General features: G+C 50.5%; 1 protein-coding gene and 1 long non-coding RNA gene across 2 annotated transcripts in view; one reads left to right on the top strand and one right to left on the bottom strand.

Moving 5' to 3' along the window:
- Window positions 1-2,152: 2,152 nt before the first annotated feature.
- Window positions 2,153-24,316, bottom strand: LOC123652486. The gene is made up of 4 exons (XR_006741861.1): window positions 21,930-24,316; window positions 9,270-9,327; window positions 6,020-6,152; window positions 2,153-5,043 (listed from the first exon to the last, which is right to left on the bottom strand). It is a non-coding gene; the product is annotated as an uncharacterized LOC123652486 (long non-coding RNA).
- A 630-nt stretch (window positions 24,317-24,946) lies between these two features.
- The window catches only part of ZFHX3 (zinc finger homeobox 3), a 242,768-nt gene continuing 241,192 nt past the window's right edge, over window positions 24,947-26,522 (top strand). The window contains exon 1 of the mRNA XM_045582732.1: window positions 24,947-25,075. The gene's annotated coding sequence lies outside the window, so the exon portion shown is untranslated. The remainder of the gene's footprint in view (window positions 25,076-26,522) is intronic.

Genomic DNA, 26,522 nt, shown 5'->3' with positions numbered 1-26,522 from the left:
GAGATAATGTCCTGTATTTAATCAGCGCTGCAATGGCGAGCCGAGCTCTGCGGGGAGCGGCCGAGTTAACGCATCCTCCTCCGCCTTGTCTCTTTCCAGGGTGCCACGGGTGAGCCCAAGATGAAGACCAGGCCGAGAGGGGGCAGGGCTCCAGGCTCGAGGGATGGCCCGCGGGTGGACAGCGTGCAGCCGTGACCCGCTCCCCTCACGCAGGACCCATCCATCCGCTCTGGGCACCCTGCGACCCCCAAAGGAGCTGAGTGACAAGGGCCCCCCCAAACGGACCCAACTGACCCACCCTGGTCTTGCACCCAGCGGACACTTCTGGCGTCTTCCTCTGCAGCCTGCGGACGTCTGTTGGCCTGGACCCACTTCCCGCTTTCAAACGTGCATCCCTCTCCTTTGCAACCCAAACGCAATGTGTGCAGCTTCTAAGTGAGCCCGGAAGTCAGCAACAGGTAGGACCAGATCTGCTCCTTCCCTCCGCGTGCGTGTGGCCCGTCCAGAGGCCCCCAGAGCCTCTGCAGGAGGTGACAGCTGGTGCTTTGCAGGCTTCACAGTTGTTCTTGTTTCCCCGAGTTGGTTGACCCATCGCTGAAGAATGAGGGTGCCTGGCAGGGTACAATGGAGAAGGGTATCTTGGAGAGATGTCTGCGAGAGATGTCTGAAAGGAAGGAAGAAAATGAGGCGCGCGGGGGAGGGGAGGGGGAAGGGGAAGGGATTTAACCTGGAGGAGGGGGCGGAGAATAGGTGTGTGGACGGACACAGACTGACCTTTGTCTGCAGTTAGCATGGTGGCCAGGAAAACGGGAGCCTGTGGGGCCCACAGAGCCGCTCCCATTTACCGTTGTCCCTATTAAACTCTGGGTCTGCGGGCGCCGGCCGCGCAGGTGAGGGCAGTGGAGAGAACAGGATGCCCTGAGAAACCTATAAATAGCGGGGCGAAGACAACGTGTTTACTGCCTAGCCCCGTGAAGCCCGTATACGCGCTCCCCCCAGGGTGCGGGAGAGCCAGAGCGTGTGTGCGCGCCGGCCCGCGCGTGTCCGGGAGCAGGCGTCCCAGAGCCGCTGTTCGCGCTTGGCTGGATCCTATGAAGGCGGCTATTTGACGGGACGGACTGGAGCAGTTCATAGCCAGCCCTGCAAACCTTGTGTGGAGACAGAGCTTTCTTTTTCTCTTCCCTTTTCCTGTTCGCAGGGAGAATGAGGCCTTTCTCTTCTCGGCCCTTTGCTCTCCCCAAAGTTGTCTCACGAGGTCATTGCCAGCTGACAGGCTTCCTTTCAGTGCAAGGTTTGGATGGCAACAATGTTCTGTTTTTTAGGGGAGGGCTGGGAAGGCTCCGGGCCTATGCCTGCCCTAAATGTAAATGGGTTATTGTTTGATCAGGGCTGTCAGTTTCTGCAGACAATTCCGTCTGTGTGAGGGAAGGCTCCTTTTTGTGGGTGGGTGTGCGTCTGTGTTACCATATATACACAGACCGTTGATAACCAAGCTGCAGAAAGGTGGTGTAAGGTCATTGTGTTTGGTTTCCGGCCACATTGGACCACTCTCCGGCTGTGTGTCCTTGGGCAAGTTGCTTACCCACCCCAGCCGGGCCTCTCAGCATCCTAGTTCAGAGCAGCCTGCCTATAAGGTATCCTCTAGCTCGAACATTCCTTAACTCTGTGATTGCAAGATATTAACATTACCATGTTTGACTACGAGCTTAAAAGCACTTGGTTTGAATAGCTTCTATGTCTACAGAACCGATTTCTAACAGCTGTCGGGAATGTGTGCTGACGATTCTGTTGAATCTCTCGAGAAGATTGAATTTATTGGTTTGTGAAGGCACATGGAAAATAGACGCTATCTATGTTGTCAAGTTCTAGGGCCCTGAAAAATCCTTATCGATGTACAGAGAGGCCGGATTATTATGATCTCTGAATGCATAATAATCTGGCCACTCAGAGTGTGTGTGTGTGTGTGTGTGTGTGTGTGTGTGTATCAGAGGACCGGTGCATGAATTCATGCATGGGAGGTTGGCCAGCTGGCCTGCTGGTTGAACTCCTGGTGGAGGGGACAATTTGCATATTAGCCTTTTATTGTATAGGATATACACTGAGTGGACAGATTATTATGCCTTCAGAGATCATAATAATCTGGCCGCTCAATGTATTCCAGGGTGTCGGCTACAATAACCTTCGTCAGCAGTGGGTACTAGTTTGAGAACTAAGAAGCACTTTCAAAAGCTATGCATGGGGAGTTTCTAAATGAGGTCCCAGCTCTGCAAACTCTTTCATCTGATGAGGAAGGCAAATAGAGAAAAGCAATTCGCCAAAAACGGAGGTGGACAGTTTTTGATCATTTTTAATAATGACAAGATACAATAATATCACATTTCCGAGGCCTCCAAGGAAAGTGGTAGGAGTGTGACAAGACTTAGCAAGGCCCGGCCGCTGGGCTTTGAGGCAGCCTCTGGCACAGCCGACCTCTGGCTGTGCTGGTGGCTCTGCAGAAGCGTGGCCAGCACAGATCGGCGTGCTGGCCTTCCAGGAGGGTAAGTCTCCGGCGAGGCCAAGAAAGAGGGATTCCCGGGGGTCCTGCCAGTGATTGCCGTGGGAATTACATCCCTGCCACCACTGAACTGCCATGGCCAACCGCTCTGTAGCTCTCCCCGAGGTGGTCTCCCCCAAACTGGCGAGCTAAAATCCTTTTGGGAAGTCTGGCACTGCTGTCTGCCTGGCTGGTGGTCTCACTGCTTCTTTAGCCTCGCTACCCACCTCTTTCCTCCTTTCCCTCTGCAAACACTCATTGAAGGTATACTATGTGGCAGGTTCTGTGTGGGCACATGGTACTCATATGCTCAAACAAAGGGTTCCAGGGCTCAAAGTACCTTCAGTGTCATGAGAGAAATAATTACTAGAAAAATAATTGCCCATATATTTATGTGCACTGAACTTGGCAGGCAAGGGGTTCTCAAGGAGACGTTTCAGGTAGCTGTGGATGGAGAGGAGCAAGATGTTCCCAGGAGAGGAACCCCATCCTCGTTGGGAATCATGGGAAGACATTCTGAAGATCAGATGGAGCTGTCTGGGGAGGAATCGAGGCTGCCAATGACGCTCGGTGCCATCAGCCTCAAAGCAAACGCAGTTGGGTTCAGGAATATTTCTTCACCTTAAATCCTATAGACAAATCCCCAGGTCTGAATGTTGGTGAGGGGAATCTCCAAATATTGCTAGCCATTAATAAAAGACTTGATGGTCATTATTAAATGATCAGCCTCTTTGGGTCTGCTGCTGCTGGTTCTCTCTGGCTATCACCCATCCCACCACTCCACTATGGAGATTAAGTGTTATGACCCCCCTTTCAGAACCTATGGAGGGCCAGGGCTCTCCAGTAACTGGCCAGCACCATAGGGATTAGACTATAGAGGTCAGAAGAGCAGTCTTCTTGGGATAAAACAAGCACGTATTTGTAGTTTGTTGTCTGAAACTGATGTCTCAATGGTTGATCTCCTGAGTCTGTGCATTTGACTGCCTTGATCTTCAAGACCTACTTGCTAATGCTCTAAACATCATTTGATTACCTGGACTTGTGGCCCCTCCATCTACCCTGACTTGCCATACCCACCTGGTCCCTACCGCCCTCTGTGAATGTGGAGCGCTAACCCTCACCTCCCCACTCATTCCACCCTGACCTGCCTTACCCAGGTGATTCCTCCTGTATTCTAGGCTAACATGTAATCATGGAGGTGGTGAGTCCAGGTATATGAAATGAAAGAAATTGAAGTCTAACCTGGCTTATAAACTTCTTCTCCCTTATAAGTTTAAATACTTCCTGATCTTTGAACCACATTAAATATCATAATGTGTTCAAATTTGGCAACAGTAACCTTTACTGGAAAGAACCCAGGCTGACATGAGCAACGAGATCTGGTCCATGAAAGAAGATGTACGAATGCCACTTGCTTAGAGAATCCCACGGGATTCTTGTCTGTCACCCCCATTTTTAATTAGAGCTGTAATCATCTCTCAAGGGGAATTTGGAGGCTTCATTAAATCTACTAGCTTTTCTGTGATGTATAAAACTGGTGATGTTCAAAATCTTGGCCATATCAAAAATAATAGCAAGTCAGGGAAAAGGTGTCTGCCATCCAGGGCTTCGGGTAAAGCGAGTCACCTTTCATTCCCATAGGACCCAGACTTGGCTGCAGTCAGCACAACTCCCACACCTTTTCCAGCTGGAACATTTGCGTAATGTCCACCTCGAAATCCTGAATCCTTACAGTCTCCAGTACATCTTCATAACCTGTTGTTCGGGGCCCTTCTGTGACCATGAATGTGGCTTGATGCTTCTTCCACATTTCTACTGAGCCTGCATTCCTCCATCTGCCCCCCAGTGGAGGTGACCGAGGGCCTTCCAGTAAGTGACTCTGAGGTCAAAACTATAGGTATCCCTACTTCTGTACAGGCTGCCGACCAAACCATTCCACTGGGCAGAGCTTCCAGCCTTGGCACTCTTACCTCACCATAGAACTGCTGAGTGTCTCACCGTGTCTGTCACCTGTGAGCCACTTCCCAGACCCACAGCAGGTACATGACCCTTTGATGTGGATCTGTCAGTCTTCCCAGGTTTGGGATCAGAATCATAGCACTAGACCAGGGACACCCCAAAGTGGTGCTCTTGATATATATACATATATATTTTTACTTGAAATTTTTATGGAGATAATTATTATTGGCATTTTGAGCCAGATGGTTCTTTATTGGTGGAGGGAGGCTGGCCTGTACATAATAAAATATTTAGAAGCATTCCAGGCCTCTACCACTATATGCCAATGGCACCTCTATACCAACCAAAAAATGTCCCCAAATGCTCCTGGGTAGGGTGGAAGCAAAGTGTGTCTCCCCCCCTTCCACCTCACCCCGCTCCTCCTCTCACTCCCCCCTCTACAGCTGCGAACCACTGCCCTAGACCTCATGCAGAACAGGTATGTGGAGCTGGGGCTCTGGGGCTTTTCCAGTAGGGGCATGTTCTGGAGGGTTTGTCAAGTGTTCTCAGGCCTGTAAGAAACAGGAAAGACAAGATGTGACCATGAAGAAAGTCACTTGACCCAAGGAAACCACAGAACTTCCCCCCATTCATTTATAGTTGTTTACCCTCACTATCAGATACATCAGATAGCTATCAGATGCGTTAGCAGTTATGATGTAGAAGGAAGCTAGCTCTCCTGCTCCAGCATCTCATGACCTATTGATACACTTTGTCTATATCATCTCAAAGGGTCTCGTTGGATTTGAAACCATAATAAATTTGTTTGCATGTTATGCTGACTTGGGTAGCTCCAGTAAGCCAAGGTTTTTGTTTGTTTTGTGTGTTTTTTGGAAACGCTTTCTTATGTCTCATTTGGCTATTGCCACAGATTCCAGTAAAGTTGTGATGTTTCAGAAATTGTGTCATCATTTCACAGTGTTTTCATCACACTTCATCTCAAAGATTGCCTTTATCCTAACAAGCTCATTTGAATGAACAGTGACTAAGAGGAACCAGGGGGCCTGTGGAGATCTGTCCAGGCACACCACTTTCTTTATGACTGAGGAGCGTAGTCTCCTAATATTCACCGTGGAGTCTGCTTTCATCTTGTAAAAAAAAAAAAAAAAAAGTATTCATTCAAAGAAAAGTCACTGAGGATGGCATTGTGTTCATTACCTTGTGATAGTTACGGACCTGTAAGGCACAACTTCAGTGTTCAAGAGCTCTTTGTCTAATAGTAGAGTCACAATGTGGATAGGCCCCAGCCAGGGTGGCTCAGTGGTTGAGCATCGACCTATAAACTAAGAGGTCACTGGTTTCGTTTCTTGTCAGGGCACATCCAGGTTGCAGACAGTGTGCAGGAGGCAGCCAATCATTCTATCTCTTTTATCAATGTTTCTGTCCTTCTTCCTTCCTCTGTCTCTAAAATCAATGAAAACATATTTAAAAAGCTTTCTTTAATGTGGACAGGAACATTTATAGTACAAGTCAGGGGCTGTAACTTACGTTCCATAAGTGTTCAGAAAAAGGCCACAGGAAAGGAAGGTGGATTCTTGCAGTCCATTGCCTGGCCACATGTGTAAATGGCCTGTAAGCATGCTTCATTTCCCTCTGACAGGGTTGCTATAGACCAGTGGATCTGGGAAATATGGAAGACAAAGAACATCCAGGCTTTACCAAGGCAGTTGGCAACATGACAAATGACAATTTGTCCATTGACCTCATGGGAAGGAAGGTGCAGCATGGGTTTGCTAGTAATTGGTTGACTACAGTTGTGGAGGGGGATTCCTGGTGCTGGGACATCAAGATGTTGGGTCTTAATCCATGTGTGGCTGTCATGAAGCATATGTTGCAGAGTAAAGAACTCAACAGATTTTGATAGACTGAGGCAATGCACTAATTCTAACAAGATGAAATATAGTACAAGAAAATGGAAGGTCTTGTCTTGGATCCAAAATCCCATCTGCACAAGCACAGGAGGAGAGGGGGCCAGGCTTGGCAGCAGATGTTGAGAAAGCATTTTTTCCAGATTTTGTATGTGTTAGGAATCATCTAGCATGCTAGCATACTTGTTTAAAACATAGACCCCAGGTGCTACCCCCAGATTGTCCGATTGAACAAGTTTGAGGTGGGCCCAAGAATCTGCAATGATTAAAGTTTCCTGAGTCGTGCGGACATAGAAGCTCCATGCACCACACTATGCAAACCACTATCTTAGAGGTTTAAGTTAACAGCAGGAGGATTCAGCAGTTGTACTGAGCAAAGGAGAATAAAGGAGAACCCTGTTGTATTGTACTAGGCAGAGCATATATATAAACCTACATTTACTCTTGGCCACAACCTTTTAAGGGACAAACTGTAAACAGGGGGGGCAAGCCAACTCTAGACTAGGTCATGTAAAGAACAGATGAAGGAACTGGAAGTGCTTAGCTCAGGACGTTCAGAGAGAAGGTAGGACAGGAGAAAGATTGTCTGCATCAGGGAACTAAACATGCTTTGTGTGGTTTCTATAGGTGACACTAGAACCAGTGGACAAAGCTGGTCGAGGAATCAATTTTGGCTCAAAATAATGACCATCCTTCTCCAATAGTCAGAGCCATCCACAGACCTGTAGGTGTTCACCCATGGCCTGGAGGACTTGTGTGTGTGTGTGTGTGTGTGTGTGTGTGTGTGTAGGAAATTGGGTAGTGAATGGAAGGGTGCATGTTAAATAGGTGGTAGGATCCAGGGAAGTTTGGTTTTTAGTAAGAGAGAATAGAATAGATATGGGTATCCAAAAAGAAATAGAATGATTAAAGAAAGCTCTGAGAGTAGGGGCAGAAGCACTGTGGGCACATGTGCAGAGAGAGAGAGAAATGCATGAAAGAGTAGGGAATTGGAGGGACCTGGAAGGGTTGGGTTCTAGAGCTCAGGAAATATTTGCATTGGAAGCAAAATAGAATAGGAGAAAGGAAGCCATGGTTAAGGATACAAGGCATTTTATGGTGTAAAGGAAATTACCTAAAGGTAATGCAAAAGGCAAGTTGATTAAGTTCATTCCAATCATGATTTCAAGAAACAAGGGGTTACTTTTTTTTTTTTTTTTTTTTTTTTTTTTGCCCAGAGTTAAGAAAGAGTGTGATTGGTGGGGGCTTGAGGAATGTGGAAAAGGTGTGTAATGACACACCTTTGGAGAATTTGTTGAAGAGTTCAACAGCCACCCATGATTGGCTATTGTAGTGGTCTGCAAACTCATTAGTCAACAGAGCCAAATATCAATAGTACAACGATTGAAATTTCTTTTGAGAGCCAAAATTTTTTAAACTTAAACTTCTTCTAATGCAACTTCTTCAAAATAGACTCGCCCAGGTCGTGGTATTTTGTGGAAGAGCCACACTCAAGGGGCCAAAGAGCTGCATGTGGCTCGGAAGCCACGGTTTGCAGACCACTGCGCTATTGCATTGTAGAACTTTGTAGAGGGTGCAGTCAACTTAAATTCTTTACATCCCCAGCAGTGTTGAGCAACCCAGAGGCCTAAGTCATTTAGGGCAGGAATCAGCATGATGGGCCAGAGAAAGGATCCAGGCACGTAAATTTCAGGCTCACAGAGATTGGTGAATACCAAACTTGACCTGTGAGGGCAATGTGTGTTTTCTGCATCAGAGCCTTTAAACAAGCATCTATCTCCATTAAACTGAGAAACCCCAAACCGTAGTAATACCCACAAGTGCCTGAGATATATGAATTTTATGCTTCATGCTTCCACCTTGGTCTTTGTAGCTTTGGGGCTTAATAATAACCCACCACTTCCAGAACACACACAGCATGGATACCCTGCTGGCTTACAGGGTGTACCCATGCTGTGTGTGTTCTGGAAATGGTGGGTTTTTATTAATCCCCAAAATTTCAACAAGTGTGCAGACCCTGTAACTTATGAAAAAGGGTATAAGCTATGAGGTCTTTTAGATGTTTTCTCCCAATTTTTCTCATTTACTTCCTAGTGGATTTTTAATATATTTATGGAAAATATGACAAGATTGACACAACCTGAAAATTCATTATACCTGTCCTTGCCCTTGAACCTTTTTAATCCAGAAATTTCTTAGATGATACCCAAACCCATGACAGAGATCTGGAAACAGGCCTGTGAAAGCAGAGGTCTTTAGCCTTGACCACTTGCTTCTTCATTGTTTTCTGCATGATCAGCTTTTAAATATTCCATAAATACTGATAGAAACACCTTTTTCATTAAAAAAAAAATGTAGATTTCTTGCAGGGTAAAAAAAAATTTATAAGAGTATTCTTATTATTGCCTAAAATTGTGGGAGAGTGACTTCATTTTTAAGAATGTGGAAAGACTGAAAAGAACCAGGATTGATGCCTTTACTTTTTTTTAGAAAAAAAGGGAAGTTCGTAATATCCTAATCTGGAAATTTACCTGGGGAAAAAAATGATCTCCAAATCACTTCTAGAATAATCTGTAGTGAATGGAGTGTTGGGAGCTTATATCACTTGTCAGAACAAGTCCTGTCAAACTGATTCATTTCCTTCCATGAAAGAGTAACAAGATTTTAGTAGATTGAGGGGAAATGATAAATGTAATCTATATTTCATTTAGCGAGATGCTTGAACCTGCTCCATCCAACACCTTGGTCGATAAATTCAGAAAATTTGGGGAATGGCATTAGCTGTCCAGGGAGCAATGGAGCTCCCATCCTAGGCTCTGAATTTAATGGCACATCCTTTTCGAGAGGCCCAGCAACCGGGGAAAAGTTACCTGAGCTGCTTTAAGAGGAAGCAATGATGCTATCTCACTCCAAAAGGATCCCCGAGTCCTGAAAAAAAAAAAAATGTATTTGATGTGTTTGTCATTTGTGGTTTTGATTATTTAGATAGGCTTGGAAGACTGGTTATGAACATATTCTTTAGAAAATAAAATACGTGCTGGCTGCTCACAATCATTCATATACCCTGATTGCACATCCTTCTGAAAATTCCCCAAGAACTCCCTGACAGAATCAGTTCTCAGGCTTCTCTGTCACCAAAGAGGGGGGAAAATAAGAGGAAACAATAACTCTGAAAGCAAGTGAGATGTGTGGGAATAAATCTGTCATACTCTGTAATTCCAAAAGGGAAATATAACTTCTGGAAATTCTATTCCAGCCTAGGAAAAGTCTGTTGCTAGAAATGGTAAGGATATTAGGTTGATGATTTTCCCCTAGATTTACATATCCCCTCTGTTACAGAGTTCCCCAGCACCTTAATAAGTTATGTCATTTTTAACTATCCATCTTCCCAAGACCCCACCCCCCGAGGAAGTCTGGTGGACGCTTGCATTCCTCATAATTCAGTTATTTTATGGCTGGAATTAGATATATCACATATCCGTATGTAGAGAAAGTTTGTCCTTGTTAATGAATCTGTATCTCATCGCCCCATTCCCCAATATAAATAGATGTAACTCAGAGCCCAATGATACCTAAGAAGAGTATCTTAGATTTAAGGCCTTCTAGCTCAGGAAGTTCTTGTACAATTATTTGATCTTCACACTCCAGCCCAAAAGTGCAGACAAGTCACTGGTATCAGGATACTATTACTCCTTCCCACCATGCATTGAACACGCCAGGTGCCAGGCATTGTGCTAGACACTGTAAATCTACCCGCTCAGCCCTGCGGGGTGTGTACTGTCGCCTCCACTTTACAAGGAGGGAACACGCTCCAAGGATTAAGTGACTCGACTAGCTGGAGGCCATTTGGCTCTTTGTGGCAGAGCTCGGACTACAACCCAAGTATTTAGTGATTTTTTTTTTCTTCTTAAAACTGTCTTGATTCTTCTAGGTAGATAAGGAGCTCTTTCTTATACTTCTTTACTTTTCTATATTTTTAATCTCTTTACTGATTTATATATTTTATATCACATCTCCGGCTGGCGGAGGCATGTTTGTCCTGAGCTACCAATGTCACTTCTCTGAGGTCCTGCCCTGAGAGGATTAGAAAGAGGTTCTGTGCTCTAGGCACCTGCGAAGGGCTTTCTGTTCTGTGGCCATTTGCCCTGAGAAAGAGAGAAGTGTCTGGTAACTGGATTGGGTATTTTTTAAATACCTAAATGATGGAAGGCAATTGCGATTTCATCTTGTATTATTGCTAGGCCACTTTAGCCCAGCCCACAAGCTTGTTGAGATTGTTTCTTTTAAAAGGTTTTTATTTATTTATTTATTTATTTATTTTTTTAAGTGAAGAACCAGAAAGACACTCAGTAGAAGACCTAAAGTTTATTCATTCAGTCATTCAGTCATCCAGTCAGTCATTCAGTCAGGCAGTCTTTGTTAAGCACATATCTTTGCCCAGAATGCTTTTCATCCTGGAATCATTATTAGTAATTCAGTGCTGTCATCATTGTCATCATCATAATCATCAACATTATCATTATCCTCCTCTTCACCAGAGGCATACCACTGAGTACCAATTAGCACGGTGGGCACTCATGGAGATGTGGACAGTGTGTACTCCATATGGTGCGAGATGGGGAAGCAGGTGGGGCAACTCAGAACATGAATACAAATCTATTCGCAAATGCGTGCGCATGTCCATATCGTCACAGGTACGGGGTAGAGAAACAACGGGATCTTACCGATGTTATGTTGGTGCCTGGATAGTTATAAACCAAACCAGGAAGTCTGCCCAGAGAGCTGACTATGAGAAGCAGGGTGATGTCAAGCCCAACACTGAGCCTGGGTCAGGGTCCACATGAGGTGAGCATGAGCTAGACTCAAGGATGAAAAAGAGCTTCCCACATACCCTCCCCCAGATCCCTCCAACATTGAAAGGCCCAGAACCCAGCTGGGTTTTTTGTTTGTTTGTTTTTTGCATAATTCCCACCACCCTCTGTCACCTTTCTCCAGCACGCTGGGACTTAGCTGGACAAACATTGCTAATAATTGGATAGTGTAGAATCCATAACAGAGGCATCTCTAATGCACAGCCAGAGAGTTTGGAGTCTGTGTTCCACCTCATTCTTTTGTACTTTAATTCAGCCAGGGCCCCATAAATATTCATGGAGATGATAAGAGCGACACTGAAACTCCCAACACCACTTTATTTGGATTTCAAACCCACCAAAAAAAAAAAAATCATTTAATTGATCAGCAGAGCTACCTACCTAATTGGCAACTCAAAAGTGTGAGTCCTTGGCCTAAAACATTTGGAAGTTTAAAATTAGAACTTGTACGAAATATTTTAAAAGCTTGTAGAAAGTTCTGGAATCAGCATGTCTGAAGAGGATTAAGATCCCGACATGCCCAAAGAGACACATCTATAACCGGACCTCCTCAGGCAGACCCCCTGCCAACTCTGTATCCTGAGCTGTGAGAAGGTCTCCAGAAGGTAACCTCATCTCTGAATTCTTCCCTCCTGGCTGCCAGGGCCTTGTGAACCAGCACGGAGCTGGAACTGTTTCTCAAGACACAGGAAAGCATCTGCACCCTGAAGAGAAGTGCTATTTTAATGACGATGGCCTCATCTCTAGATTTTTCCAAAGTCTTCCAACCCATTGGGGATTCTGAGCGCACCCTGGTCTCATTCTTGCATGGCCTTCCCATATGACCTTCCACTTGGCTGCCCCACCCCAAACCAAAAGGTGTGTGACCCCAGGATGACAGCCCGAGGAGGGAGGTGGGAACCTTCTGCCCTTGGTCCAAGCCAGTCATTCCCTTTGATTCCCTGAGTGTTTCTACTCTTGGACTAACTACCTTGCAGTCCCCTTCTGAGGCAGAATCCAGGGATACATCTCCACCTTCCTGTAAGGATAAACAGTCGAGGCTCCCATGTCTTTATGGAACGTTTCCTCTAAACTGCATGCTTTGGCTCTGTGCCCACATGCACCAAGAAAGCTTTTCCCAGGCAGCCAAACCCCAGAGCCCTGTCACATAGCTCTGCGTATAGACCGCACTTTGCACAGGCGGGAGGCACCTGCGCTGACTGCTGCTCCCCCTCTCTGCCTGAGGGTCTCCCCCAGCTCACCTTCCAGGGGCCCAGGCCGGAAGGTGAGCTGGGGGAGAAGCCTCTGAGGCCCCTGGCAGAATGAGCAGCAGCAGAAGCAGCAGAAAACAGTCCATGAGCCAATGGCACGCGCTCCCTCCGCACGCAAAAGGCCCAGAGCTGCAGGGACCTACGTTCTGGCTCCAGACAAGAGAGGGCCCGCGGGCCACGCAGAGATGGAAACGTGGGTGGGACACTGGGAGAGAAAAGGCTGGAAATATAAAGAAAGAAGGCATGTTTGACCAAACCCCCCCCCACACACACACACCTAAATCTCCAAGGCCACACTGGGTCAGGAAACTGAGTGCTGGACCCAGCAGCTCTGTTCCACCCGCCCCCATCCTTGGCCTGCAAGGTTCCTAGGACTCCCAGGCCTTTTTTTTTTTTTTTTTTTTTTTTTTTTTTTTTTTTTTAATTTAGAAGGCCCGCATCTATAGAGAAAGAGGAAGTTCATTTTTAAAGCAGAGTGAAGACTCAATGCACAGATCTGAGAGCTTGAAAGAAGAAGAAAGGCTTGTTGAAGGAAAGGGACAAGGGGGCCCAGAAGTGTGTGTCTGTGTGCGTGCATGCGTGCGTGTGTGCATGTGCACACGCCCCTGTTTCCATCCAAGACCATCTATGAGCCTGGCCTCCGAGGAAAAAAGAAAACAAAGGGACGTGTGACAGGAGAAAGAAAGGCAGAGAAATAAACGCGAGAAGGCGTGAGCATGGGGGAGGGGGCCAGGCACTGGTGAGGTGGAGAGGATGGATGCCGGAACGCAGGCAGAGCTGGCCAGGAGGGAGGGAGGCCGCACGTGTGTGTGTGTGTGTGTGTGTGTGTGTGTGTGTGTGTGTGAGAGAGAGAGAGAGAGAGAGAGAGAGAGAGAGAGAGAGAGAGAGAGAGAGAGAATGATGTCAGCATTTCCTTCTGGATCGGTCACGTGGGCCTTTCCAGGTAAACAGACTGGAAATAGACTCTCCATAAAGGCAGCGCCTGCTGGGGGAGGGCGGAGGCGAGGGGGGCGCTTCACCCTTTCCTCTCCGCTGCCTCCCTCCCTAGCAAGCAAAGCGGATCTCATGTTAGCGGCAAGGTGGTCTCTGAGTGGAACTGCGTTTTTTTTGTGTGTTTTTTTACGAGCCCAGGAATATGACTCAGGGAGGGAAAGCTATTTGCTTTTGTAATTAGCTCAAGGAGTTTGAAGACATTTTGATTTTTATAAAGCATGGAGGTGGGCATGGATGTAAATCTGAGCCGGGATGCTGTGAGTGTCTGGGGCGGGGGATGGCTTATTCTCCCTGGTCTCCTTGGGAAGGGGGTCAGATGGGCCTAGATTAAGAATGGATTAGAAAGGCTGCAGTTTAGAATGAAAGGATCAGATGCTGTGATTATCAACATTAGGAAAAAGAAAATGCTAACAGACTCAAGGAGAATATATTAAAGGAGTTTGATACAGCGCAGTATGTGACCGTGATGGCACAGGGAGGGATTGAGACCTCATGAAAGAGATTAGGTGAAAAAAAATAAAGACAAGTTCCTGTGACTTGCAAGCAGAGTTTTGAAAAACTGATATGAAACAGTGCCCAACCGAAACATGGCAGGGACTCCCCGCATTTCAGAATGGCCAAGACATGTCTGGGAAGTCTTCAGAGAGAAAAGCAAAGTGGATGGAACAGCTCAGCCTGGTGGGGGATGGGGGCAAGTATATGACTCTTTCTTCAAATTCCAGGAAACAGAGCCCTTTGCATCTGTGATGACAGCCTATTTAGGTCATTCTTTGAATAATTTTTAATTAAAAAAGATCTACTTCATTTGGTCATCATTTTCTAGGTCCTTGTGGGAAATTTGGCCAAAGCCTGTAGGAGGGTGAGTGACTGACTGCCTTAGTTTCCCGGATGCAGATTCCAATCTAGGATGGTCCTGGGCAAACTGGTACCAGTTAGTCATTGCAGTGGGAACCTAGTCTAGCCCGAGATAGAAATAATAAGATAGCTCATCCCTCTCTGTTCCATCAACAAACAAAACCAAACCCCTTTCATTGTTTTCCTTCTAGTTTCTTCCTCTCCCTCCACTCATTTCTTCCCCTTACACTTCCTCGATCCCTTTATAGCAGGGACCACTGCAAGGCTAATTGGTGTGTGTGTGACTCTGTCCGTGGAGGGAGAGCAGGCAGGATACAGCTAACTGGAACACTGGGCTTTCATTGCACCTTGGGGGGGGGGAAGGGGTGAAGGGAAGGGAGAAAAAAAATGTATCATCTCCCTGCTCACTCTCCCCTCACCCCTGACGTCCCTTATTCGGTGGGGAGAGGGCCAGTCCATCACAAGTGCACTCCCAGCCCTGAGGCTGAAAGATAGCTATTTGATACCCCTCTCCATTAACAAAATACGTCACTCTGACAAGGCTCCCAGCCCCGAGTTATTTTTGCAGCATTATGTAATTGGATTGCCTGGGCAGGAGACCTTCCTGAACAAGGCTTTCCGCAGCCCCCTCGGTGTGCGTCTGGCCGGTGCTGCCCAGTTACACGCACTCCTCTCGGCCTCATGTTTCCGGCCTGACCACCACACCCCCTCGCTGCAGCACCCTGTCCCTCAGGAGGAGCTTCAGGGCCCCGTGGTGGCACATGGGGCGGCCAGAGGCGGTGGAAGGCTTGCCCACGGTCAAGCCTGCATATCCACAGAGCAGCCACTTTTCTTCAGAGGGGCTGCAGCTGCTGCCACACAGGCCCGTCCCACCCCCGCGGCCAGGAGACCCTCCACGCATTTGGCTGGTGCTGCCCTCTCCCCAGTTTTCTGGGTTTCCTCATATTCATTCATGAGTAATTGGCCATCTGATCATCTCTTCCTGTTAGCCCTGCTGACTCATAGAAGTTGGGAACTCGTAGGAACCTCAGACAGTAAGAAAATGTACAAAGAAAAACAAGAAGGATGAGGCCTAGTATGAACTTCCTCCCCGGGTGTAGCCAGCACAGGCCCGCGAATCCAGGGGTACACTGGACAGTTGTTTCCCGGGTGATAGTACGTTGCTGTCATCTTGGGGGCTTGTTCGTGTTGTGTTTTATTATCACCTCGGCCCATGGCCTTTAGAACATCCGCCAGGACTTCCGGGGCTGGGTCTCTTAGGCCTGAGTCTCTATCCAAACCAGAGCGCCCTTCCCAGAATCCCTTTCTTTCCCATCTATGCTGCATCTCTCTATGTTCCCCTTGGGCCCTTGGTTCTCCCGACCTTGACAAGAGGCAGACAATGCGACAGAAATAGCCTTAAAGCCAGATGGACCTGGGTTTGAATTCGCACTGAGCCACATTGTGATCTTACTGACTATGACATGGGACTAATAACACTGGTTTCCCAAAGCCACTGGGAGACATAAATGCAGTTACATGTAAATCTCATACAGGCGCCAGGGAACGAACACATAGTCGGTGTCCTTTTGAAGGGAGCTGAATCGAATCTCACTAGAGAGAGAGAAAGAGAGAGAGAGAGGAGGGGTTCTTGGTGCCGAGCTCTTGGGTTAGAGAACCTCCATGGCTGTTTCTTTGGGGAACTACTTTGAAAATATGGACCCCACTTGCCACGTACAGTCTGAGTTCCTGCAGATCCTCTGTGCTGGGCACGGAGTTCAATGTCTTCCTTCTAGTTGCGCCAAGTTGCAGGGCCCGGCAGAGCCCAGGGACATGGGACCGGTGCAATTTCTCCCAGGGAGCCCCACCTGTGTGTGACCCTCACATCCTGGTTGCAAAGGAGGGTTCACCCCACTGCACAGCAGGGACTAGCTGGAACCCACAAGTCAGAGATGGCGGGGGCTGACTGAGGCTCAAACACAGGCCACAGCCCCCTATGCTAGCTGTATCTGGAGGGGCAGGGCAGGCCGAGAGCTGGTGGCGCAGGCACCACTGCCCCAGTTGGCAGGAAGCCCTTCCCCGAAGACTGTAAGTTTAACCTTTAGCATTCAAGTGCCGGGCTTAAGTGTCTGTTGTGAGCAGTTCTTCCTGCCTCCCAGTTCCCAGACTGCGCCGAGTGGGGTCTGCGCACATCTGCCTGCTTTGCTCTGTCTTCCCAGACAGCGCGAGAGGGAGGGCGCCCCGCAGAACCACACACACAACACACAGCCACCGGCCCTGGAGGGGGCGGCCCCTCTCTGACCTTCCTCACCCGCCTCCACCTCCCTGGCCAGCCCGCTTCTGGGCGGCCTCCGAGGCGGGCAGGGGCCCAGGCCTCCTCCACGCGCGGCTCCCCGGGGGCTGCGTGGGGCAGAGCCGCCCTCCGGTCCCGGGGGACCCAGCCTAAGCTGCTGCCCGGAACCCCGCCCCAGGGCCTCCGCAGATGGGTTCAGGGCCCCCAAATGCCCCCACCTGTCCACACTGCGCCCCCAGTCAGGACGGTGGAGAGGGATCAAACCACAAGTGAGCCGGCGGAGAGTGAAAAGTGCACGACCAGCAGGCACTGGACCTGGGCAGCTGTGGCCACAGGACCCAAGGTGCGCTCCAGCAATGCCCACCCCTTCCCAGGTGGCTGCCGGGGTCGGCCGGGTCCTGGTGGTTTTCCTGGGGATCACCCAGCAAGGGCGCAGTGGGCGATGAGATTGCTCCGCCAGGGGCCATTTCCTGCCCCGAGGGGCCCCTAGGTCCGTGCCTCGCGCGCCCCTGCGAGGGGCGCCAGGTCCCGGGCAGGGCTTTGCGCCGGCACAGGTTCCTGAGCCGGCCTGGCCAGGGGCCTGAGCACTCGGGCTTCCTCCAGGGAGCCCGGAGCGGGCAGAAGAAGAGAGGTTTCCTGGCCTGGGACTGGGTGTGCCAGGCATGAGAGCCGCGCGCCCCAGCTCCATCCACTGTGGCCAGCGTTTGGGGAAACAGTGGGGATCCCTGAGGTTGTGCGTCTTGGGGAGGAGAGAGCAGCGCCTGGTCCCACTCCGCCCAGCCCCGGGGGCAGGACAGCAGCCGCAGGAAGGGCACGCCCTGCTGCTGGGCAAGGAAAACTGGGGTTGACCATCCCGGCCTTCCCGCTGAGCCCTGGAATTAAACAGGGTGGGGAGGCCCACGGGGGGCCACGGTCCTGCTCGCTGCCACAGCTCAGCGTGGGTCCCCGGGAGCCCAGCTAACGGGAGCCCCAGCCCCCGCGCCCCTGGCCTGCTGTGCGCTGGGCTCCTGGAGCCTGCCGGCTGCCCTGCCCTCCCGCCAGCCTCACCCAAGCCACGGCCCCAAATTTCATGCCATCCTGGCGCAGGAAGCCCGGGCTTGCCTATTTCGCCATTTCTAAGACGGGGGGGACAAACGAATTAGAAAATTCTTGCTTTGGAAAAATATCTGTTCAATGCAGTTTGGTGCTTACATTATCCTTGGAGTATTTTTTCCCCCCCGGCTTCATTTGAAAAAGAGAAAAAAGAAAGTTGACGCACGCCCCACACCTTGTTTCTCTTTAAACCGGCCCCTCGTACGTGCCTTTGGTTACGGCAGCTGTTTTCTGGGTCAGAGAGAGCAGAATGGAGAGGGAGGGAGGCCGGGGACCAGGGATCTCTCATTTTAAATCCCATTACCGGCTTTGAGGAGCAGCACAAAAAATCAGGAAAAGATAGTCCGTCCCCCACTGATTTCCATCACTTCAAAGATTTCCCTCGTCCCATAAATCAGAAATATTATGGCGCTAGGTATTTCTCAAGGAAAAAAAATGCACACGTTTCTTCAGACTATAGACACGGTCTAGGTCCCTTTTTCCATTTCTCAGCAAAAAAAAAAAGGGGGGGAGGGATAGGAATAAGGCACTCAATTCTCCAGCTATTAAACAAGTCATGCCTGCAAGAAATGCAGGCACCGGGGACTGCTCAGCCCGCATCCCTCCATTAGTGCACGCCCGCGTGGCTGCGTGTCAACAACGCACGTGCTACCGTGGGCACCCACTACCCCCGGCCGGCTCTGTGCACAGGGGCACCGGGCTCAGGTGCCAACTGGCAGCCCTGCTCCCAAGCCCACTGCCCTGCCTCTCAGGGACCCCTTTTGCTGCCTCTGGCTGGCAAGTTGGAAGTCCGTCGTCGTTTTCCCCCTGAAAATCCCTAGAACTAGCGGGAACCATGGTCTCCTGCCCTCGAATGGTTCACCCCATTGCCTTGAGTTGAGGCTAGTTCCCTCTCTTCTTCGCCTGCCCCAGGCCGGGCATTAGATGCCATGCAAACTCCTGGCACCAGTCACCAAAGGGAAGCCGGCGCCTGCCCATAGAGGGGGCGGTGCGGACCAGAGGAGACACCGGTGCCAAGGTTGGATGTGAGATCTCCATCCGCGCAGGGGATGGGAGCTGACGCACACCCTGCCCCTGACGGATGGCCCCGCACGTCCGCAGTGCGCGCCAGGTCTTGGAAACGAAGGGCAGGCTCTATCGTTTGGATCTCTTTCAAGGACCCAGGCGCTCCGAGTCTGGGGCTCGTTCTTTAAAGGTTTTACTCTGAGAAAAGGGGATGGGGGCGGGGGCGGGGGGAGGGTGTGAAAGGATGAGACATTCCCACAATCCCTGCACTGGGATGGCACTCGAGAGCAGGTTGTGGTCTCTCTTGAATGGAGAGTTCAAAAGGAGAAAAAGAAAAAAGGCTCGTTCCCTCCCCTTTGCCCCAGGGATGAAACCTCTCCAGATTCAAGCGGCCAATTTGGTTTGATTTCCGTGGTTCGGAGGCTCTGCTGGGGTTAGGGGGCAAGACAGACCTCAGCTGCCTCCTGGAGCAGCTGGTCCGCGTTGGCCCTGACGGCAGAGGCTGAAGTCAGGGCGATCCCCCTGGTCTGGCACCTGGAAGGGGCTTCTGGGGAATGCATCCTGGAGCCTCCCCGGCCGAGTCCCCAACGCCCTGTATGGGGGCCGGCTCCCTCCCCTGCTTCCACGCCTGCTCTCAGCACCCCCACCTGTCCGTGTCCCCCAGGCTCTAGTTCCCCTTCCTCTGTCATGTCCAGCCAGCTCTATGCCCACCCAAGCCTCCTTTGCCGTGGAGTGACTTTCCCAAAGAGCTGTCAGCACAGCCCTAAGAGGCTGAACGTGGGGGGCTCTTTCCCAAGGAGAGGCCCTCTGTGGACCTGCCTGGGGGAGGGGGGGCGGTCCCCTGCAGACCGTCACCCGGGCGCTGAGCCCCAGACCCTGGCCACCCCGCCCGGGGGCCACAACAAAAGGGACTTGGGGTGCTCTGCCCTTTCCCGGAGCCGCCCCGGAGACCAGCCTGGGTTTGGCTGTTGGTCATCGTTCAGGTGTGAACAACACAGCATCCTCCCTGCGGCCTGAGCCGGGGGTGTTGGGGGGAAGGAGGCTTTTGGCCAAAAAACGTGGGCACAAAGCAAGAAGCTGCATGCCATGGACACCACTGTGTACGTCCGCGCACGCCTGCGAGGGGCATGGCCGCCGTCCGAGGGGCTGGCAGCAACCCCTACATCCCTCCATCCTGCCCAGGGCACCCCTATTTTCCGCCGGTTTCCACCCAGCCCCAGCCGCTCACCCTCTGGCGCATTAGAGGGCAAACTTTGGGATTTCGTGGCTGAGGTTCAGGGCACAGCGGGGGCAGCCATCCTGGATGTTCAGAGCAGCCTCACCCGCACCCCAGGGAGAAAGGGGAACTGTTGGATTTGTGTGGGGGTCAGGAGGCGGACTGGGGGGGGGGGGGCTGGGGGTAGGGAACCGAGGGGCTGAGCGCCCCGTGCCGCGCCTGGCTGCCTCTCTCCCCTGGTTCTCCCTCCACACCTCATCTCCTGCCATTTCCAGAGGCAGCGGAAAGGTGATCTAGGACTTGACCCTAAATCACAGCTGCTGGTGACTGCACCTCACTCCAGGGCGAGCGCAGCCGCTTCCCGGCTCTCAGGGCGGCTTAACCCTTCCCTCCCCGCGCATGCGCTCCGAGGCCGGCGGCGCCTCTGACCCCGGCCCCGGGAGCAGCTGGCCTCCTCTCCTCCGGGCGGCACCTCGGGTCCCACGGGGGGACCACAAAGGGGCGAGACTGCGGGGCGCTGCGAGCCCGGGGCGCGGGCCGGACAGCCGGGAGCGCTGCCGGGGAGCCCGAGGAAGAGCCGGAGTTAGCGGAACGGAGAGGGATGTTTGGCTCGTGTTAACTAGCCAGACAGATGCATGTCTGCATTTATGGAATCCATACGTCGGCTTGGCAAATGAAAGGGCAGTGACACGTACATGCAATAGCCTGAGAAGAGCAATCCACATTTCAAAGGGGATCCGCACCTTCTTCACCGTGCAGCCCTCCGCCGGGCTCCGGCTTTAGACTTGATCCGAGAGGCGTCCTTCCAACCACCTCTGTCTCCACCTAGGACTTCCTTTTTTCTTCCTCACCGCCCCCCCCCCTTTTTTTTTTGTTTTTGTGTCTCCCACCCCCCAGACCCCAGCAGAAGGAAACCCAGGGCCCAGGGGCTTGGCTCTTTGGAAGTAAGATCTCTTAAGATCCTCTTCGCCTCGCCTTCCCCTTAAGGCTGCCCCAGCGCACCTTGGACCAAATAATAGCTGCTAACGTTGCAACCCCAGGTTCTGACAATCGCGGGGGAGCAGGTTCTCACTCAGATTCCCCATCCACATCTTCATCATTAAACCAACACTCCTACGTTATGTTTGTTAAAAAAAAAAAAAGTAACTTCAAACAGATTTGGAAACAAAAACCCCCAGCGAGAGAGCACACAGCTCTGTGCTGCACCTGCATTTAAGTATACCTTGTATATTTGTGTGCACACGCACAGATATTCACACACACAGAGATGCAGAGACATCTAAAGCCATTCAAATGCATATGTACCCATTTGTGATTCTATCTTTGTGTTTATATATGTATATACCCACTCCTTTGAACAAGAGCCGGAGAGATATACACATCAATGCAATATTTAGCCTACATTCCACTTTCTCTCCCAACTGTAAATATCTTCACAACAGCACTGGTCTAAAATGTGCTGTCCTCTTCCCAACTAAATGAAGGATTTAGATGCTGAGTTTCTTGGTTCCTTTTTTCCCCCCTTCATTTGTACATAAAATAATCCATACAGATGCTGGATTATCGCCTAAGCAGAATTCAATCATACAAGCCTGGTACCTCTCCCCCTTATAACAAATTCACTCGGTAAAATTAGCATAAGTATTTACCAGCTTAAACTGACATTTTTCTATATTGCAACATGAAGTACATTTATATCCAGATTTTCCCCCAAATAGCCTACATCAGGGGGGATGCTGGCTGCCTCCGCGCCCTTATATATAAGAAACAAGCTACAAGTTCCCTTCCAGTGCATTGACATTTTATAAAGAAATTAAATACATACACAGCATTGAAGTGAGTTTTCAAGATCCACAAGGAGAAATTTAATTCTACATCTTAAAAAAAAAAAAAGAAACTAACAGATTTATGCAGATTTGTGAAGACAGATAAATACGAAGCAAGTGCACTCCTGGGATCTAAACAATTTTCCTTACCTGATGTGTTTGGGAAAATTTCAGAATTTACCAGTCTTCCTTCAGTCAGCTACATTTTACACTGACCTGCACTTTGGACTGAAAGGGAAGAGAGAGAGAGAGAGAAAAAAAAGATTAACTGTTGCCAATGAAAATTTTAAAATAATAATCAGAAACCGGACAAACTGAAGGTAAAAATATACAATGGCTACCATCAAGATAAATATTTATTGAATCAAAGTCGAAGTTGTGTTTGGACCTTAGGAATGTTTCATCCTTCCCTTAAAAAAAAAAAAAAAAATCAAGAAAGAAAAAAGCCAGAGTGTCTGCAGGCTCCTGGAGCGGTCCCATTGTTCGGGGCTATCTAGAGCCCAGAATGGCATTAACCTTACAAAAGGCACATTGTGCAGGGGACAAAAAAAAAGCCCCTTCTCCTACAATAACTTTTAGCTTTTTTATTTTTAGAAAATGACAAAGGTTTTACAAGCACTGACTGGTGAAACCTGTAGCAAGCCAGGCTGGACTTGGCTTTATTGATCACTGTCCCGCATGGAAAAGCAGCCAGCAAAAGTTTGAATGGCGCTCCAGATTTGGCTTAGAGAGAGGAAACCCCCGATTTTTTTCTAAATGTATTTTCTCCCCCCCCCCAATAAAACAGCATTATTCCCAGAGTGAATTCAGAAGGATTAGATGAGGCAGCCCTGCAAAATCCTAAAGCGATCTTGTCCCCCTAGTCTTGACTGAGAGGCTGCATGCTGGAATCTCTCAAAATGAAGGATTCCTTTTCCGATCAAACAGATTTCACAATGAATCCCCAAATTTCCTCTAAAATAAGTAACCCATAAGCTGGGGCAATATTTTTTCCCCCCTAAGAAAAATAAGTTTCAGTGCACACGCTCTCTCTACCTGATGTTACCGGGTGCACTGATGCCTTCAAACACGTAAATGCTGTTTTCACATGTGTTTGCAGATCACTTCAAGTGCAGAGTGCATTTTATTTTATTCTAGATATTGTGACTTCAGTGGTACTAGTTGCTATTTAGAACTTACATAAATACACACTCTTATTTTTAAAAAATCTATGGCAGTAGCAGTGAAGCTAAAGCTAGGATTTGAAGGGGGAGGGGGAGGAGAGAGAGAGAGAGAGAGAGAGAGAGAGAGAGAGAGAGAGAGAGAAGGAGAGAGAGAAAACTCTGTTCTTCCTGCATTTGTTTGCTTGCTTTTTGGAGGTACCCTGCACCCGCCTAAGTGATGGCTTTGATGTAGTGGGAATCAGTACAGTAGCTGGGTCCCTGGCTGCTGTCTTTGATTCCAGGGATCTCCTTTGGGCTCTGGAGGGATGTACCGCTCCTAGTCTTTATCTGAAATCCATCTTCTCATTCCAAGCCCTTTGGCTTCCAGACTGCTCCAAAGTCTTACTGCTCTTGGAGGTAGCTGTAAGACTTTTTTTTTTTTTTTTTTTTTTTTTTTGCCATTAGAGAAGGGGTATGTAATTTTCCCCTTTTCTCCACTCGAGACCTTTCCTCGCTCTTTAAATATATTGGCTTTCTCTCTCACGAATTTCGTCTGAAATTATTTTTCACTGCCTTTATTACATCCCTGCGTTTGATGGCAAAATAGCTTCCTGTATTTTTGAAAACATCTGCTTTCCAGGTTTTACACGAGAAAATTGATTTTACTTTTCTCCCAAGTCCAGGAAGGTAGAAAGTTGGACTTGTTTCCAAGTGCAACTTTCCCTTCTCTTGTCTTCCCTTAAGTTACCCCCCCTCCCCTTTCCATTCTGGTTCACTTTCCCCCTTTTATTTCTCCTAATAGTCACTCTCCTCTTCCCCTTGCCTTCTAAAGAACCAGAGGAGACTGATTTCGTCTTATCTCAGAACACAACATTAACATATATATAATTTTGTCTTGTCTATGGTACGTGTTAAAGTTTCCTCCCCATTTTATTTGTTCTCTGACTCGAGGGAGGTAATTTTCCTCCTTAAAAAACAAACAAACTCAGATTTGCAATTTAAAGTGGCCTGCATTCTAAGTCTTTGCTGCTTCTCTTTCACTTAAATCTTTAAGCTGTCCCACTCCATTATCGCCCCCCTTACTCCTCTCTTCTTTGAAGATGCTCTCTTCCTCCTTAATTTAAACATTGTTGCATTTGCCCCCCCCCCAAGAAAGAAAAAGAAAGGGGAAAAGAGAAACAAGAAAAGAGAAAGAAAAAAAGAAAAAAAATCTTAAAAAAAAATCTTAACCAGGTTTCTATTGTTGCTTCTCTGCATTTCACTTCTCGGTGTGTGTGTGTGTGTGTGTGTGTGTGTGTGTGTGTGTGTGGTGTGTGTGTGTGTGTGTGTGTGTGGTGTGTATGTTTTTAATACATGCATAAACTTTTGGTGCCTCTCTCCCTCTTCCTGGGTTCTTCTCCCATCCTCTCTTCCTGCTCTCCTCGCCGTGCTCATCACTTTCCCCTGTTTTTTTTTTTTTTTCCTCCCTTCCTCCCCTCTGCCTCCCTCCACCTCCCCCTTTTCTTTTTTGCTGAATCTTATTGATCCAGAAGGTGGCTAATTAGCCCTTCCCGTCGTGCCTGGGTAATGAAGCACATGCGCACTGAATTAATCACAGCCATTTTTTGCAGGAAACTAATTAGCAGAATAAAGATCCAAAGACTTTTTTTTCTTTTCACTCATCAGCTCCCACTTCCAGCGCGTCCCCTCCGACCGCTGCAGCCGCTGCCGCCGCCGCCGCCGCCGCCTCCTCCTCCTCCTCCTCCCGGCCGCAGCCGCCGCCGCCGCCGCCGCCTGCTTTGCATCCCAATTACAGCCTAGAGCCGCTGCCGCCGCCGCCGCCGCTTCTCCTCCGTGGCCCCTGCCCGCTCCGGGGGCTGTAAACTCCCCGCCAACCATGCTGCTCGGCGGCAGCGGCGGCGGCGGCTCCGGCTCCCCGGCTGCGGCCGCCTCCCGCCCCGGGCTCCGCCGAGCGCGCTCCAGCTCCGCCGCCGCCGCCGCCGCCGCCAGCAGCGCGTCCTCCGCCGCCGCCGACCCCCGCCAGCCGCCGCTGCTGCCTTGATGGGCTCCGCGGCCCGAGCGCCTGTTTTCGGGATTAAAAGCGCCGCCAGCTCCCGCCGCCGTCGCCGCCGCCAGCAGCGCCGCTGCAGCCGCCGCCGCCGGAGAAGCAACCGCGTAAGTGGCAACTTTTCCCTCTTTTTTTTTTTTTTTTTTTTTTTCCCGCCGCCGCCGCCGCCGCCGCCGCCGCCGCCTGCTCCTCCTCCTCCCGCCGCCGCCGCCGCCGCCCGGACGCGGGGCTCCTCGGGGCGCCCGGGCTGCTTTGCATGGGGCTCGTCCTGCCCCCTCCCGGCTCCCGCGCCCGGCCGCCGCCGCCGCCGCCGCCCGCGCTCCCCGTGCTCGCCCGCCGCGTCCCGCTCTCCTTCCCCCCGCGCCAAACTTTCTCTTTCTCTTCCTCCTCCTCCTCCTCCCGCCGCCGCCGCCGCCGCGCCCCGGCCGCCCCCTCCTCCCCGGCCGCCCGCCCGCGACCCCCGGGAGGGTGGAGGCGCCCGGGGCGAGGCCCGCGCCGCGACTTTGGAGGCGCCGCCGGGCACGGCCGGCCGGCGCGCGGGGCCGAGGGCGAGAGGGCGGCCGGGGTCCGGGCGCCGAGACAAAGGCGGCGGCCGCCGGGGGGGTCCGCGGGGCCGAGAGCCCCCGCCCCCGGCCCCCAACTCTGCCCCACCCCGAGCGGCGCCGGGCCCGGCGGAGCCGCCGCGCGGGGCGCGCACCCGGCCCGGAGCAGCGGCCGCGGCCGCGGCTTGTTGCTGCCGCCGCCGCCGCCGCCGCCGCCACCGCCGGCCGGGCGCCTTCCAGCTCGGGCCGGAGTGGCCGGGGCCGCGGGCGCCGGGCCGGAGCCTCGGGTCCGAGAGGGGGCGAGGGGGGCGGCGGCCGCCCGACCCTCTACCTGCGCGCCGGCCTCCCCGCCCCGCCGCCCCGCCGCGGGCGCCCGGAGGGGCTCTGCCCGGACACTAGGGGCTCCCGGGGGCTCGGGCCGCGCCGCCCGCCCGGGCTGCACCGCGCCGGGCCGGCCTCTCTCCGGCCGGCCAGCTGAGTTGAGAAGACGTAGGAGGATTCCTTTTCTTTTCTTTTTCTTTCTTTCTTTCTTTTTTTCTTCTTTTTTGTTTATTTTTTTTTCTTACGAGAGTCTGCGATTGTTTACGTTCTGTTGCCCACTCTCACCCCTCGTCCTGCCCCATCTCCTCTTTTTCCGTGTATTTTTTTTCCATGAGATGCAAAAACTGTGTTCCTGAATTTCCCATTATTCATTGTCACGTCCATCCCTGTACATCTTTTTGCATGTCTTTGGGGGGACTAGATCCGAGTGTGTTTTATGCAGGGCACTTACATTGTGTGTGGATTCAGGACTAGGAAGCTTTTTTTTTTTTTTTTTTTTGTGGAGCTATGGAAATTTTAAAATACATTTCACTTTGCAAATTAATCTGTTGCTTGGTTGGAACCTGACTTTCGAAAGCGTACCGTTCCCTGGACTGTGGCAAATTTCTTTGATTACAAGTGCTTTCAAAAAATCACCCCCTCTTTTACTCCTCGTTGCTTTGAAGCAGGGTAAATATGACAATTTTTATTG

This window comes from Pipistrellus kuhlii, unplaced genomic scaffold (genome assembly GCF_014108245.1).
Source record: "Pipistrellus kuhlii isolate mPipKuh1 unplaced genomic scaffold, mPipKuh1.p scaffold_m20_p_17, whole genome shotgun sequence".
NCBI classification, from domain to species: domain Eukaryota; kingdom Metazoa; phylum Chordata; class Mammalia; order Chiroptera; family Vespertilionidae; genus Pipistrellus; species Pipistrellus kuhlii.
Note: the sequence above shows the minus strand (reverse complement) of the source record. Positions and strands in the feature narration are given on the sequence as shown.